Raw genomic sequence first — 14,395 nt, 5'->3', positions numbered from 1 at the left:
GTGACCATGAAGCTCAGAGACATTTTGGCTGGCCCAGTGTGAAATCACAGGTCAGTTCTCCCTTTAGTCCCTCTCTTTATTTGAAAAGAAGCAGAAAAATCAACAAAGAGAATAAAAAACCCATCTCCCTTGTTTCCCTCAGATATTTCAAGATCCCTGGCATGTTAAGGTCAAACCAGTCCGAACTTTCCCTTCCAGTCCGTTTTTCCATAAACCCACCTGATGGGAGGAAAAAAAAGGAAAATATAAGTGAGAATAAACTGAATTCCCTTGCACACAGGTTCGCAGATGTAAAAGAATCCAAACTAAGTTCATGAAATATTTAAAAATGATCTGAAACAATACTGCGGTTAAACTGATATTTTCTTTTTAAATCAGCTTTATTCGAGTTTCGATTTTGAATTTCAACTAAAATAAAGCCGACTCTCCTTACTAGGCTTCCCTCTCCAGGTAAACAAGGAGAGGAAGTCATGCTCCGCATAGCCGCCATAGAAACATCGGCCTTGGCAACCAGCTGAGGTCTTTGCATGCACGGTACAAGATCTGGCAGCTTGAATCCCCCATTTACAAACCTATTATCATGAAAAGCCTGTTCATGTGTGTGCGCTGCTGTCCTGGGAATTAATTAACCTTCACACGCAGATGCGCACACATACCACATAAGGGTGCAATATCCATGCATAAACAAATACATGTTTACTGAAAACACACACACATCAGGTGGCGCGCAGGCCAAGGCGGGAACAAGTGGAGGAAGATAAGATGGTATAATCTGAATTTTAAATCTTTTACAGGAGACAAAAAAACGATCGCTGACCGGGCTGACAAATTAACTCAGAGGTTTAGTCGACTCCCATTTAAAGTTTAGAGGATTTTTAATGGAGCCGTAAAGGAATCTAATCATTTACACCGATTACAAGGATTTAAGGTTCCCAAGGAGGCTGCGAAAAGTCTGGAATTTTATATAACCTTTTTATTTCATCCAGCTGACGGATGATATTTTGTATTCAAACTTTGAATAAGACCCCTTGAAACTCCAGTCATAAAAAGTATGGTGTTCTACCATGAAAAATGAGATTAAACTCTGTTTACCGCAAACGCTCCTAAAAAAGAGTCTTATAGCAAAAGCAGTTTGATACCTTAAAAAGGGATTCCTTCCCCCCCCCCCCCCCCCTTATCAGATTAAAGACGCTACAGAAGACTAAGGATAGAGGGGGACCAGATCTGCCTAACTTCCATCACTACTACTTAGCAAATAGGCTACTATACATCTCAAAATGGTTAAAACATAATCCCTTAGACGAGCCCTGGCTAGAACAGAAAATATGTGGCGATATCCAGATTTCTGATTTGCTGTTTATTAGCACAACTATAAAACGGCGTGCATGCTTTAAAAATATCAACATCAGCTCTTCTCTGACAGCTAAGTGGGAGTTTCTCAAAATGGCAGAGTCATCGCTTATCCCATGCAGCCGTACACCCATCTGGAATAATCCTGACATCCTGCCAAAATATAATATGATAAACTTTCTATACAGGAAGAATAAAGTTATTGAATGGCTGGAACAAATATTTTGAAGGAACTGAGTTTATCACATTTGATAGATTAAATATACAATACTGTATTAATAAATATAAATTCTTAAAATATCAACAAATTTTATTTAAAATAAAAAACTAAACCCAAAGTTTACTTTTGTGTTTCTTTGATCTGATTTCACCAAAAGTTTAAGTGAACGCCGATCACAATCATTCAGGATGTTTTTCAGGGCAATTTTTTTTCCTCAAAAGACGATGGGTCTCCGCTATCCTTCCAGTTTTTCATAATGCGTTGGACAGTCCTTAACCCAATTTTGGTAGTTTCTGCAATCTCCTTAGACGTTTTGTCACTTTGATGCCTGCCAATGGTTTGACCCTTCTGAAACAGACTGATTTATTTTCCACAACCACAGGACGTGTCGTTCGACATGGTCGTTTAAGAAATGAGAAGCAACTCATTGCACCAATTGGGGTTAACTAACTTGTTACCAGCTGAAACCTAACCGCCCATGCAGTAATTATCCAATGGGAGGCTCATACCAGTTTGCTTAATTAAATCCAGGTGGCGGCTGTTTTTTTGTCTTTTTTGTCAGGCAGTGTATGTTAAAATGTTCAACTTATTTTGTGTACACTGATTGCTTATCCTTGACTTAAAATGTTTAACTGTTGCATTCCACATTTACTATTAATTCTGTAAATTATTCCTGCTGTGGTTAGCTTTAGCACCAATGACTAGTTGGAATTTACGATATGATTATAGTAGACTTCATCAATGCTGAAAGAAGCCAAATTAGTATTTTATTCAACAAATTCCAGCCATGTGAGGCCAGCTGTAGATATGTGATCAATATCTGCACCCTAAATATAACATGTTACTTGAGTGAAAGAACCTCTGGAGAGAGAAAAAAAACAACTACAATTTACAAAGGAACTGAAAGAGGCTTGCCGTGTTGTAATGGCATGAATGGATCCAATATACCTAATACATTAGTGAGATATTGATATGTAATATCCAAATCCAAATCAGCTTTATTTTGATACATTTACATTACAAAAAAGAAAGAAAATATAGCACTATTTAACAAAACATTTAACAAAAAAGGTTTTGTTTGAGTATGAAAAAAAAAACTCATTGGCAGGGTTCAGAGTAAATAGTGTTTAGATAGATCTCACCTGACCTGCCCCACCTGAAACTAGCAGAGCAGATCAACCATGCCTCACGCAGCAGGTTCCAACAGGATCATTACATTAGACGCAACTCCAGAGTTCTACACTTGATGGATTGTGTTGGTTGATCCTACATGGATAAACCCAATTGACAGTTTACGGCAGAGTGCTCGAGCATGCAGTGTGATCGTCTTACAGCCCATTTCGGATTGCATTTCTACTCCTTAGAGGAACATATTCATTCACTGGAATGTGGAGGAGGCTCACTGCAACTATGATGCCGTGGGTTTTTCTTTAAGCCGAAGATCTTGAAGCCTTTGGGATTTAAGGTCTTTAAACTCTTTCAAGTGTAAGTAAACAATCCTGGTTCTGCAGCTTGCTCATGCAGACCCTACAGTCTGGAAGTCAAGACACAAAAAAATTCCAGCTTCAAAAGAAAGCGGGGATGGCGGGGAGAACAATGCGTCATGCTCGTCTGACTCAGGATCTCCCAGAAGACAATCTCTGCTGCTCTGGATGTTTTTCCTTCCTGTGTTTATTCTTTAATTCCCCCCTCCCCTTGTTTTAAGCCAGACAGACACATGCAGTGGATTTGGAGAGTCTGAGAAATACAATTGTGTGAAAAAAAGTTTTCATATTGTTTGTCTTTTCAAAACATGTTAAGGCGGAACTGATTTCTGAACTATTCTTACTTACTTTACCCTAAAATAGGTTATTCTGTCTGATAAAACTAGTAACTACAATAAATGTCTCTAAAATTCACTGTAATAGCGCATTCAGCCAGTAAGGTAAGCATTTGTTTACCTTAAGTCCTTTAGTTCTTACTCATCCCCTGTCACAACCAGCGTGCCCCAGGGCTCTGTCCTGGGACCCCTATTTTTCATTATTTACATTCTTCCTATCAGCAATATCTTACAGAAATTCAACATCCATTTTCTTCTCTTATGCAGATGACACCCAGCTCCATCTTTCTCTATTGTAAGCCAAGTTCTACACCCCCACCCTCTTCCATTACCTCCTGCCTATGTGAAATAAATTCCTGATTCATTTCCAACTTTCTTAAACTGAACAGTGATAAAACTGAGATACTCGTTGTAGGAACCAAATCTATATTACCCAAAAGCTGACAGTTTCTCCCTTTTACTTGATGGTTCTACAGTCTGCACCTCACTTCAGGGTAAGAGTCTGGGCATCATCCTCGATAGCACGCTATCCTTTATCTCTCACGTCAGTAACTTCACCCATTCTACCTACTTTCATCTAAGCAACATTAATTTCCTTCATCCCTTCCTTTCCCCTCACTCTTGTCCCCTCCCACATTGATTATTGTAACTCCTCTCTTTGGCCTTCCTCAAAAACCCCTACATATGCTACAAGTGGTTCAGAATTCAGCTACTCACATTATTACCAAAACCCCCCCTCATTTCATCACATGACCCCAGTCCTATAGCCGCTCCCTTGGCTCCTGGTCCTGATCCACAACCTCACTCTCCCTACTTTTCTGATCTTTCTGATCTACTCCTTTCCCCACTCTTAGCTCTTCCTCTTCCGTTCACTGTTCCTACTTCCCGCCTCAGCACCATGGAGAGCAGAGCTTTCTCTCGCTCTGCTCCTAAACTCTGGAATTCTCTCCCTCCAGATATCTGCAATACCAACACCATCTACATGTTCAAGTCTATATTCAAAAGCCATCTGTTTAAAAGTGCATACTCGCTGGGATTTCAGGTTCACAGAAACTTTTATTGTCTGTTGTTTTATATTTATTATTCTGCTTTTCCTGTACAGTGCCCTTGATTGTTCTGAAAGGCATGCTTTCTTAAATAAATTATTATTATTATTATTATTATTATTATTATTATTATTATTATTATTTATTATTGCCTAGAACATGGCAGGGGTCTGCAGACACAGGCTCCAGAGCCACATATAGCTCTTTGCACCTTCTACAATGGCTCTTTACAACTTTGGCTAAAAATTATAAAGAACCAACAAATGTTCTTAGATATACATATATTGACTAATGCAGGTTTAAACAGTGTGTCAGTTTTCTTTATTCAATATTGTACTGAATTTCCTCAACAACTGAAGGAGGACACAAATGCAGAGCAGGGCTGTGGCAAATCTGAGTTTTAATAATACAATAAGGAAAATCACAAAGTAATCATGGGAGGAATAGCTCATTAGAACAGGTAGAATTAACAGGCAGTTAAATGAGCAGGGTAATAGAGCAAGGCAGCAGAACAGAAGAACCGAAAGGATAAACAAACTAAGCCAGTGAGTTTATTTACAGAGGCAAGGTTGGGAAATGACAAATGAACGAAGAGCAACAGGGCAGCTGAGGGAGGGAGACTAATAGACAGAGAAAGCTGACAAGGGGAAAAGATAAACAAAAATCTAACTGAAATTAATCCAATGACAAAAAATGACAGAGCACAAGAATAACCTGAGAAACCAAACACCAAATCATAAACCAGTAGGGTAAGATCAAAATGAACTCAAGGAACTACTGAAAATACAAACACAAACAAAAGCCAAAACCCAAGAACATGGAGAATGTGAAACTTTGTTTCTTTTCTTTTACATCATTCATCCATTTAGCTGGACTGAGGGCGAAAATTGCTCTTTGGATTGTAAAAGTTGCTGACCCCTGACCTGCAGTTACTGGACTGTGATTATTATACTTGATTATATACGTGATTGTATACTGCTTTAGACACAGTAGGGATTTTTGTGGAGATGCATTGTTGAGTCACTGATTAACCAACAATCTCCAGAATGTAACTGAAGTCGACTGCAATCAGTGTAGCTCAAACATAATGAGTCCAAACAGCAATTAATCATCCTCACAACCTGCAATTATTTCCTATAGAACGTGTATCGGTTATCTATCCACTTGTCTCAGTCTTTGCCCTGTTTTGAGGCACCATCCGCCAGTTTAATCAGTCTCTATAGGAGTGTAGTGGTACAATATGACACTAGCTACGTTTACATGGACCAAAGTAATCAGAAAAAAGGGCCAAGCAGAATAAAAATGTGTCATGTAAACACGCTAATCAGAATATTATAATCGGATTAAGCTCAATCGGAACGAAATTGTAAACCGAATGAGAGGGGTGATTTAGGTAGACTGATAATCCAAAGAATGTGCGTATATATGCTTGTCAGGCTCAAGTTATTCTGAACGTGGCAAACTGACGCAAGAGCGCATGTGGGCCCGACGTAAACGTGCCGTATTTCCACATTCTTGAGCTGCGGAAATAAATCAGGAAGCAAAACTGTCAGGGCTCCCGATACAACATTTCTTTTTGAAAAAATGAAAGAGCTCACAATTGTTGCTTATTCAGGAACGTTTCAACTATAATAGCATTGTTCAAGTCCAGCCTGGGTGCTAAGACAAACAAACTTGTACAATACGGAAGTACTTCCTCATCTGTGGTTTTTTTTTTTTTTTTTGGGGTGGGGGGTGGGGGGGGGGGGTTGATAACTCTGCATGTCAGAGTGGTTATATTCTGAATAATGCCAGGTGCAAATACACATGCATTATGATCGGATTAATTAATTGTGTGCCCATATAAATGGTACAATCCGATTATTTAATCCGAATACATTTTAATCTGATCGCAAAATTTTGTGTATGTAAACATATTTATTGACAGCCGTTCAGGTTCATTTTACTGTTATATTGGTGGAGCCAACCCTTGCATTTAACAGGCGAAAGGCAGGGTACACCCTCTACACACTGCCATTCCATCACAGGACCAATACAGATACAATACAGACAACACAGAAAGCATTTGCCCTAAGAGCTGAATACTGAGGATGCAGCTTTGTACGCATGAAAAGCTGTTTATAAATCTAGTAGTTTGAAAAGTTTTAGCTCAGTCTGTTTCCTTTTAAAGAGACAGTCTTGATCCCCCCCCCCCACCACCACTTTCTCTTTACAACACAGTACAGTAAAGTAGGTACTTTATTACTGCAATAAGATTTTTTTCTTATTAAGCAAACACATGACAGTGTTTATTTACATAGCCCTATAAACAAAAATAAAATCCATTATCCATTCAAGTGTGTTTAGACAATACCCAGTAATGCCCAAGGGACAAATAAATACTATAGTTAATGCTTGTCAACTACAACTAAAAATAACAAAACAGCTTTAATTGTTCAGACCTGCTGATCACAAAAAGGATATTTCAAAGTTCAGGCAGATGCTCGGCGGTAGTGACAACTCTCAGCGTGTAAACTGTCAAACATCCCCGGATTTGTATTGTCAACATATAATAAAACACATTTTTTAATTGCAGCCTTGTCTTTATTTGGGGCTTTACCTTTATTATATCAGTTTGTGCTCTATTTGGTTGGCTTTCCTGATTATGGTTTGACTGTCCCTTCCCACCCAATCTTCTCGGTTCATTCTAGCGGCCTCTTTCCCTCACAGCTGCAATCCGTTAGTAATCACTCCCCTGTTTCGCATCTATTAATCAACCTTCCCAGAGTCTCTCCTCTGCTCCTCCCTTGTCAGATTGTCATGGCTGTTGCTTTTAGCCGCGCATCCTGTGAATAAAATCTCCCCTTTTTGCGTATCACTGTCCAAGAGCCACAAGCACTTTCATTTAAGATACACAGCCTGCCTTTTAAAATTATACTTTTCTTAAAAAAAAATTATTCACAGAACATGTTCAAAAATATTATACACATATGATAATCATAAGATAAATTAATATTTATTATTACATGATGATTTCCAAGGGCCCCTAAAGGATAGAAAATACATGCAAGAATCACAGATTGTATTGCTGACTGATTTTGCACTTGGTCAGTAGGTGTTTTATCCTTAGCTCATTGGATTCTGGTTAACCTTGAACTTTTTTAATAAACATTTTTAGCAAAACACCATGTCTGGTTGAATTATCGGGTTCTCTCTCTGGCTCAGGATTACACCATTACTAATAGACACTTGTTTTATGTGCTAAATCTTTTAAAATCTGTTCAAACTCAAGTGTGGAAACAAATCTGTCCACTTATGCCCAAAAAAGTGCAGGAAATTCAATATTTCTGTCACTGGATGCTGAAGTGGTCAACGTAATTGCTGTCAAACATAAATTAGTAGAAATATTAAAAAATCGGAAGAAAAAGTAGAAAAATTAAATCAGAACAGAGTAAAAATTAAAAAAAGCATATCATTGCGAAGAACTTCCGACGCCAGAGCAGAATCTGATGCAATAAGAATTTTTTATCTATCATGCAAGTGGCAAAATATTTTTCCTCATTTCAAAGACATCCAGGATGTTGCATTACAGGGCTCCCCAAAGTTTACAACGTAAATGTGCATAGTCTACACCTTTTAGCATTAAGTTATGGAACTTTCTGCTTTAGTCTGACTTCCACAAACGTCAGACTGCTTTTGAATTTCTGCTTGGGTCATGTGGAGAAAAACAGTGGATTTTAGTTTCAAACAAATGCTGCCAAAACCAGAAAAATGGCCAGAAACAACAATTCAAGCAGAGCCAAACAGAAACCTTCATTCATAGATTGGAAGTTATTTTTAATAGCATCCATTTAACATATTTGTGAGTTTTCTCCCACTTGTATTGATAGTAGAATAAAAATTAAAGCAGAGGAGGATGGTTAAGAGCGTATTTCGCTCATCAATAAGATTCAAATATAAAATGATGCTTTTAAACTGAGCCTCATTAAAGCCATCCGTTGTTTTCTATGATTGCTAAGTGAAACCCTGCATCCTGTCTTTCTCCAACCGATCAATTTTCCCAGCCTTTTCCCCCCAGGATTTCTATTCCCCTCATTTTGCATGGGCCAACTCATCACTGGAAAGCTTGTTGAGGAACCTGCTGGAAAGGCAGAGATGGCAGCAATACAGCTGCAATGAGAGCCAGATGGGTGATTGACTGTGGCCCTTTATTACCTAAAGGGGCGTGTTCGGCTCGTCTCTGTATGCTCAATCAATGTAAATCTGCCCAGCCAGGAAATTTATGTCTCTCGTGATGAAGTGCTTTTCTTTGCTGCTCTGCATTAATTTGTCAGGGCCACGATGTAGTCAACGACACCGTTTTCACTCATCAGGAAGTGAGACAAGTCATTACAAACTACTTTGTCCAGTGTTTCGGTGGCTATTTGTAGTGCTTAGCGGGTCTAATGTTGATTTTATTATGCCTTAACAGCCCTCGATTGATACCCCCCACATCTACACATGCACACACATACAGGTTAAACTATGTAAGTTCATGAACCGACCACAGCCAGCGTAGTTTGCTCAGCAAAACACTCCCTGGCTAAATTTGGTAACTGTCCATTGTGCGTAATAATTTAAAACACTTAATTTAAGTGTTTTAAATACCAGCAGCCAGGTATTTTCCTTTAATTCTCCAAAACAGAACATGGAATGTGTAATGGAGGGCCCTGGGAGTTTGGTAAGAGGCTTTATGAACCATGACCCATAGGGGGCTCAGGTGCTCTCAGATAGCCAGGGTCCATGCTAGGCAAAAGGAAATCCAGCCATTCATTGAATCCTCTATATACGTGGAGGTAAAGATCCAAGAGGGGAACTTAGATTGTCGTGAAATTGTCTCAGTATACTTGTAACGTGCTTAACGTGTGGCTTCAGCAGGTGCGTGTTCAACATTCACCCAGAGTGAATCAGGATTGTTCCTGCAGTCCCAGGCGTACGTCAAAATCAGTTTTCAACAGGTAAGCTGCCAGGGGAGATGTTGGATTTCAAATTTTCATCCATTTATTTTATTTCTATTTCGGTAATCTGTAGGTTCCCCCACGAAACTAAAAGAAAAAGAAAATAAATCCTAAAACAAATGAACCAAAAAAGATACCTTATTTTATCCACTAGTCCAGTAAACCTGAGGGCATTATTATTTACAGTGGCTTGCAAAGGTATTCATACCCCTTGAACTTTTCCACATAATGTCACATTACAACCACAAACCTAAATATATTTATTGGAATTTTATATGAAAGACCAGAATAAAGTGGTATACAATGGTGAAGTAGAAAATGATACATGTTTCTTTTTTTTAACAAAGAAACAACTGAAAAGAGCATTGTGCAAAAAATATCCGGCCCCCATGATTCAATACTCTGTGGAACCACCTTTTGCTGTAATCACAGCTGTAAGTTTTAAGGTTTATGTCTCTACCAGTTTTGCGCATCTATTGACTGAAATTCTTGCCCCTTAATCTTTGCAAAACATATAAAACGCAGACAGATTAGAAGGGAAACATTTGTGAACAGCAGTTTTCAGATCTTGCCACAGTTTCTCGATGGGGTTTAGGTTTGGACTTTGACTAGGCCATCCTAACACATAAATTTGTTTTGTTTTAAACCGTTCCATTGTAGCCTTGGCTTTATGTTTAGGGCCGTTGTCCTGCTGGATCGAAGGTGAACCTCCGTCCCAGTCTCAAGTCTTTTGCAAACTTCAACAGGTTTTCTTCCATGATCGCCTTGTATTTGGCTACATCCATCTTCCCATCAACTCTGACCATCTTCCCTTTCCCTGCTGAAGAGAAGCACCTCCAGAGCATGATGTTGCCACCACCATATCTGACAGCAGGGATGGTGTGTTCAGAGTGATGCACAGAGTTAGTTCTCCTCCACACATAGAGTTTTATCCCCTTATGATGAGTACGATTGTTGGACCTCGTGTTCCCTCGCCCGGACGCGGGTCACCGGGGCCCCACTCTGGAGCCAGGCCTGGAGGTGGGGCACGTTGGCGAGCGTCTGGTGGCCGGGCTTTTGCCCATGGAGCCCGGCCGGGCTCAGCCCGAAGAGGCGACATGGGTCCCCCTTCCGATGGGCTCACCACCTGTCGGAGGGGCCAAAGGGGTCGGGTGCAATGTGTAACGGGTAGCAGTGGAGGGCGGGGACCTTGGCGTTCCGATCCTCGGCTGCAGAAGCTGGCTCTTGGGACGTGGAATGTCACCTCTCTGGTGGGGAAGGAGCCTGAGCTTGTGCGCGAGGTTGAGAGGTTCCGACTAGAGATAGTCGGACTCACCTCGACGCACCGCTCTGGCTCCGGAACCAGTCTCCTTGAGAGGGGCTGGACATTCTTCCACTCTGGAGTTGCCCATGGTGAGAGGCGCCGAGCTGGGGTTGGCATACTTGTTGCCCCCCATCTCGGTGCCTGCACGTTGGGGTTTTCCCCGGTGAACGAGAGGGTGGCCTCCCTCCGCATCCGTGTGGGGGGACGGGTTCTGACTGTTGTTTGCGCTTATGCGCCAAACAGCAGTTCAGATTACCCACCCTTTTTGGAGTCCTTGGAAGGGGTACTGGAGAGTGCCCCTCCTGGGGACTCCCTCGTTTTGCTGGGGGACTTCAACGCTCACGTGGGCAATGACAGTGGGACCTGGAGGGGCGTGGTTGGGAGGAATGGCCCACCTGATCTGAACCCGAGTGGTGTTTTGTTGTTGGACTTCTGTGCTCGTCATGGATTGTCCATCACAAACACCATGTTCAAGCATAAGGGTGTCCATATGTGCTCTTGGCACCAGGACACCCTAGGTCGCAGTTCAATGATCGACTTTGTTGTCGTTTCATCTGACCTGCGGCCGCATGTCTTGGACACTCGGGTGAAGAGAGGGGCGGAGCTCTCCACCGACCACTACCTGGTGGTGAGTTGGCTCCGATGGCGGGGGAGGAAGCCGGTCCGACCGGGCAGGCCCAAACGTACTGTGAGGGTTTGCTGGGAACGTCTGGCGGAGTCCCCTGTGAGGCGGAGCTTTAACTCCCACCTCCGGGAGAACTTTAAACACGTCCCGAGGGAGGCGGGGGACATTGAGTCTGAATGGACCATGTTCCGCGCCTCTATTGCTGAGGCGGCTAGTCGGAGCTGTGGCCGCAAGGTTGTCGGTGCATGTCGTGGCGGCAACCCTCGAACCCGCTGGTGGACACCAGCGGTGAGGGAAGCCGTCAAGCTGAAGAAGGAGTCCTACCGGGCTTTTTTGGCCTGTGGGACTCCGGAAGCAGCTGATGTGTACCGGCAGTCGAAGCGGCAGGCGGCTCGGCTGGTTGCCGAGGCAAAAACCCGGGCGTGGGAAGAGTTCGGAGAGGCCATGGAGAAAGACTTCCGTACGGCTTCGAAGCGATTCTGGTCCACCATCCGGTGTCTCAGGAGGGGGAAGCAGTGCAGTACCAACACTGTTTACAGTGGGGGTGGTGTGCTGCTGACCTCGACTCGGGACGTCGTGCGTCGGTGGGCGGAATACTTCGAAGACCTCCTTAATCCCACCAACACGTCTTCCATTGAGGAAGCAGAGCCTGAGGACTCTGGGTCGGGTTCTCCCATCTCTGGTGCTGAGGTTGCCGAGGTTGTTAAAAAGCTCCTCGGTGGCAAGGCTCCGGGGGTGGATGAGATTCGCCCTGAGTACCTTAAGGCTCTGGATGTTGTGGGGCTGTGTTGGTTAACGCGGCTCTGCAACATTGCGTGGACATCGGGGGCAGTTCCCCTGGATTGGCAGACTGGGGTGGTGGTCCCCCTATTTAAAAAGGGGGACCGGAGGGTGTGTTCCAACTACAGAGGAATCACACTCTTAAGCCTCCCTGGTAAGGTCTATTCAGGGGTTCTGGAAAGGAGGGTCCGTCGGATAGTCGAATCTCGGATTCAGGAAGAGCAGTGTGGTTTTCGTCCTGGCCGTGGAACACTGGACCAGCTCTACACCCTCAGCAGGATTCTTGAGGGGGCATGGGAGTTTGCCCAACCAGTCTACATGTGCTTTGTGGATCTGGAGAAGGCATTCGACCGTGTCCCCCGGGGGATCCTGTGGGGGGTACTCCGGGAGTATGGAGTACCGGACCCTTTAATAAGGGCTGTCAGGTCTCTGTACGACCGGTGTCAGAGTCTGGTCCGCATTGCCGGCAGTAAGTCGGACTCGTTTCCGGTGAGAGTTGGACTCCGCCAAGGCTGCCCTTTGTCACCGATTCTGTTCATAACTTTTATGGACAGAATTTCTAGGCGCAGCCAAGGTGTTGAGGGGATCCGCTTTGGTGGCCTTAGGATTGCGTCTCTGCTATTCGCGGATGACGTGGTCCTATTGGCTTCATCAGGGCGTGATCTACAGCTCTCAATGGAGCGGTTCGCAGCCGAGTGCGAAGCGGCCGGGATGAAAATCAGTGCCTCCAAATCCGAGACCATGGTCTTGAACCGGAAAAGGGTAGAGTGCCTTCTCCGGGTTGGGGAGGATGTCCTGCCCCTAGTGGAGGAGTTCAAGTATCTTGGGGTCTTGTTCACGAATGAGGGGAAGATGGAGCGGGAGATCGACAGGCGGATTGGTGCAGCGTCTGCTGTGAAGCGGGCGCTGTACCGATCCGTTGTGGTGAAGAGAGAGCTGAGCCAAAAGGCGAAGCTCTCGATTTACCGGTCGATCTACGTTCCTACCCTCATCTATGGTCACGAGCTTTGGGTCGTGACCGAAAGAACGAGATCCCGGATACAAGCGGCTGAAATGAGTTTTCTCCGTAGTGTGTCTGGGCTCTCCCTTAGAGATAGGGTGAGGAGCTCAGTCATCCGGGGAGGACTCAGAGTAGAGCCGCTGCTCCTCCACGTCGAGAGGAGCCAGTTGAGGTGGCTCGGGCATCTGGTCAGGATGCCTCCTGGACGCCTCCCTGGAGAGGTGTTCCGGGCACGTCCCACCGGGAGGAGACCCAGGGGAAGACCCAGGACACGCTGGAGGGACTATGTCTCCCGGCTGGCCTGGGAACGCCTTGGGATTCCTCCTGAGGAGCTGGCCCAAGTGGCTGGGGAGAGGGACGTCTGGGCCTCCCTACTGAAGCTGCTACCCCCGCGACCCGACCCCGGATAAGCGGAAGACAACGGACGGACGGACATAGAGTTTTGCATTTTGGCCAAAAAGTTCAATTTTGGTCTCGGTTGACATCTTCCACATGTTTGCTGTGTCCCCCACAGGGCTTCTGGCAAACTACAAACTAGACTTCTTGTGGTTTTCTGTAGACAATGGCTTTCTTCTTGCCACTCCTCCATAAATACCACATGTGTGCACAGCCAATAATTTTCCTGTGGACAGATTCCCCCACCTGAGCTGTGGATGCCTGCAGTTCATCCAGAGTCACCATGGGCCTCTTGGCTGCATCTCTGATCAGTGCTCTCCTTGTTTTGCCTGTAAGTTTAGGTGGATGGCCTTGGCTTGGTCGGTATACAGTTGTGCTTTACTCTTTCCATTTCCAGATGATGGATTGAACAATTCTCAGTCAGATGTTCAAAGATTGGGAAATCTCTTTATAGCAGCTGCTCCACAACATCTCCACAACTTCATCCCTGACCTGTCTTGGACTTCATGACGCTGTTTGTTCCCCAATATTCTCGTAACCAACCTCTGCCGCCCAGGTGGACTCTATTCGTCATTAACAATCATCAGGCTACGTCTGAAGGCAACTGGTTGAATGCAGATAACAAACGGGCTGAATACTTCAGTTTTTTACTTCAGTTTTTTTATGCGTAAAACATGTTTTAAATCACTTATAATTTTGTTTCCTCTTCACAATTTTGTGTTGGTTTTTCGCATAAGATTCCTATAAAATATATTTATGTATGTGGTTGTAATGTGACAAAATGTGTAATAGTTTGAGGCATATGAAAACTTTTGCAAGCCACTGTAGTATATTTATTAATTAAAGGATACTGACCTATTTTATTAAAAAAAAAAACTTT

The sequence above is a fragment of the Fundulus heteroclitus genome, chromosome 17, assembly GCF_011125445.2.
Source record: "Fundulus heteroclitus isolate FHET01 chromosome 17, MU-UCD_Fhet_4.1, whole genome shotgun sequence".
Classification (NCBI taxonomy): domain Eukaryota; kingdom Metazoa; phylum Chordata; class Actinopteri; order Cyprinodontiformes; family Fundulidae; genus Fundulus; species Fundulus heteroclitus.
This window is presented reverse-complemented; position numbering follows the sequence as displayed.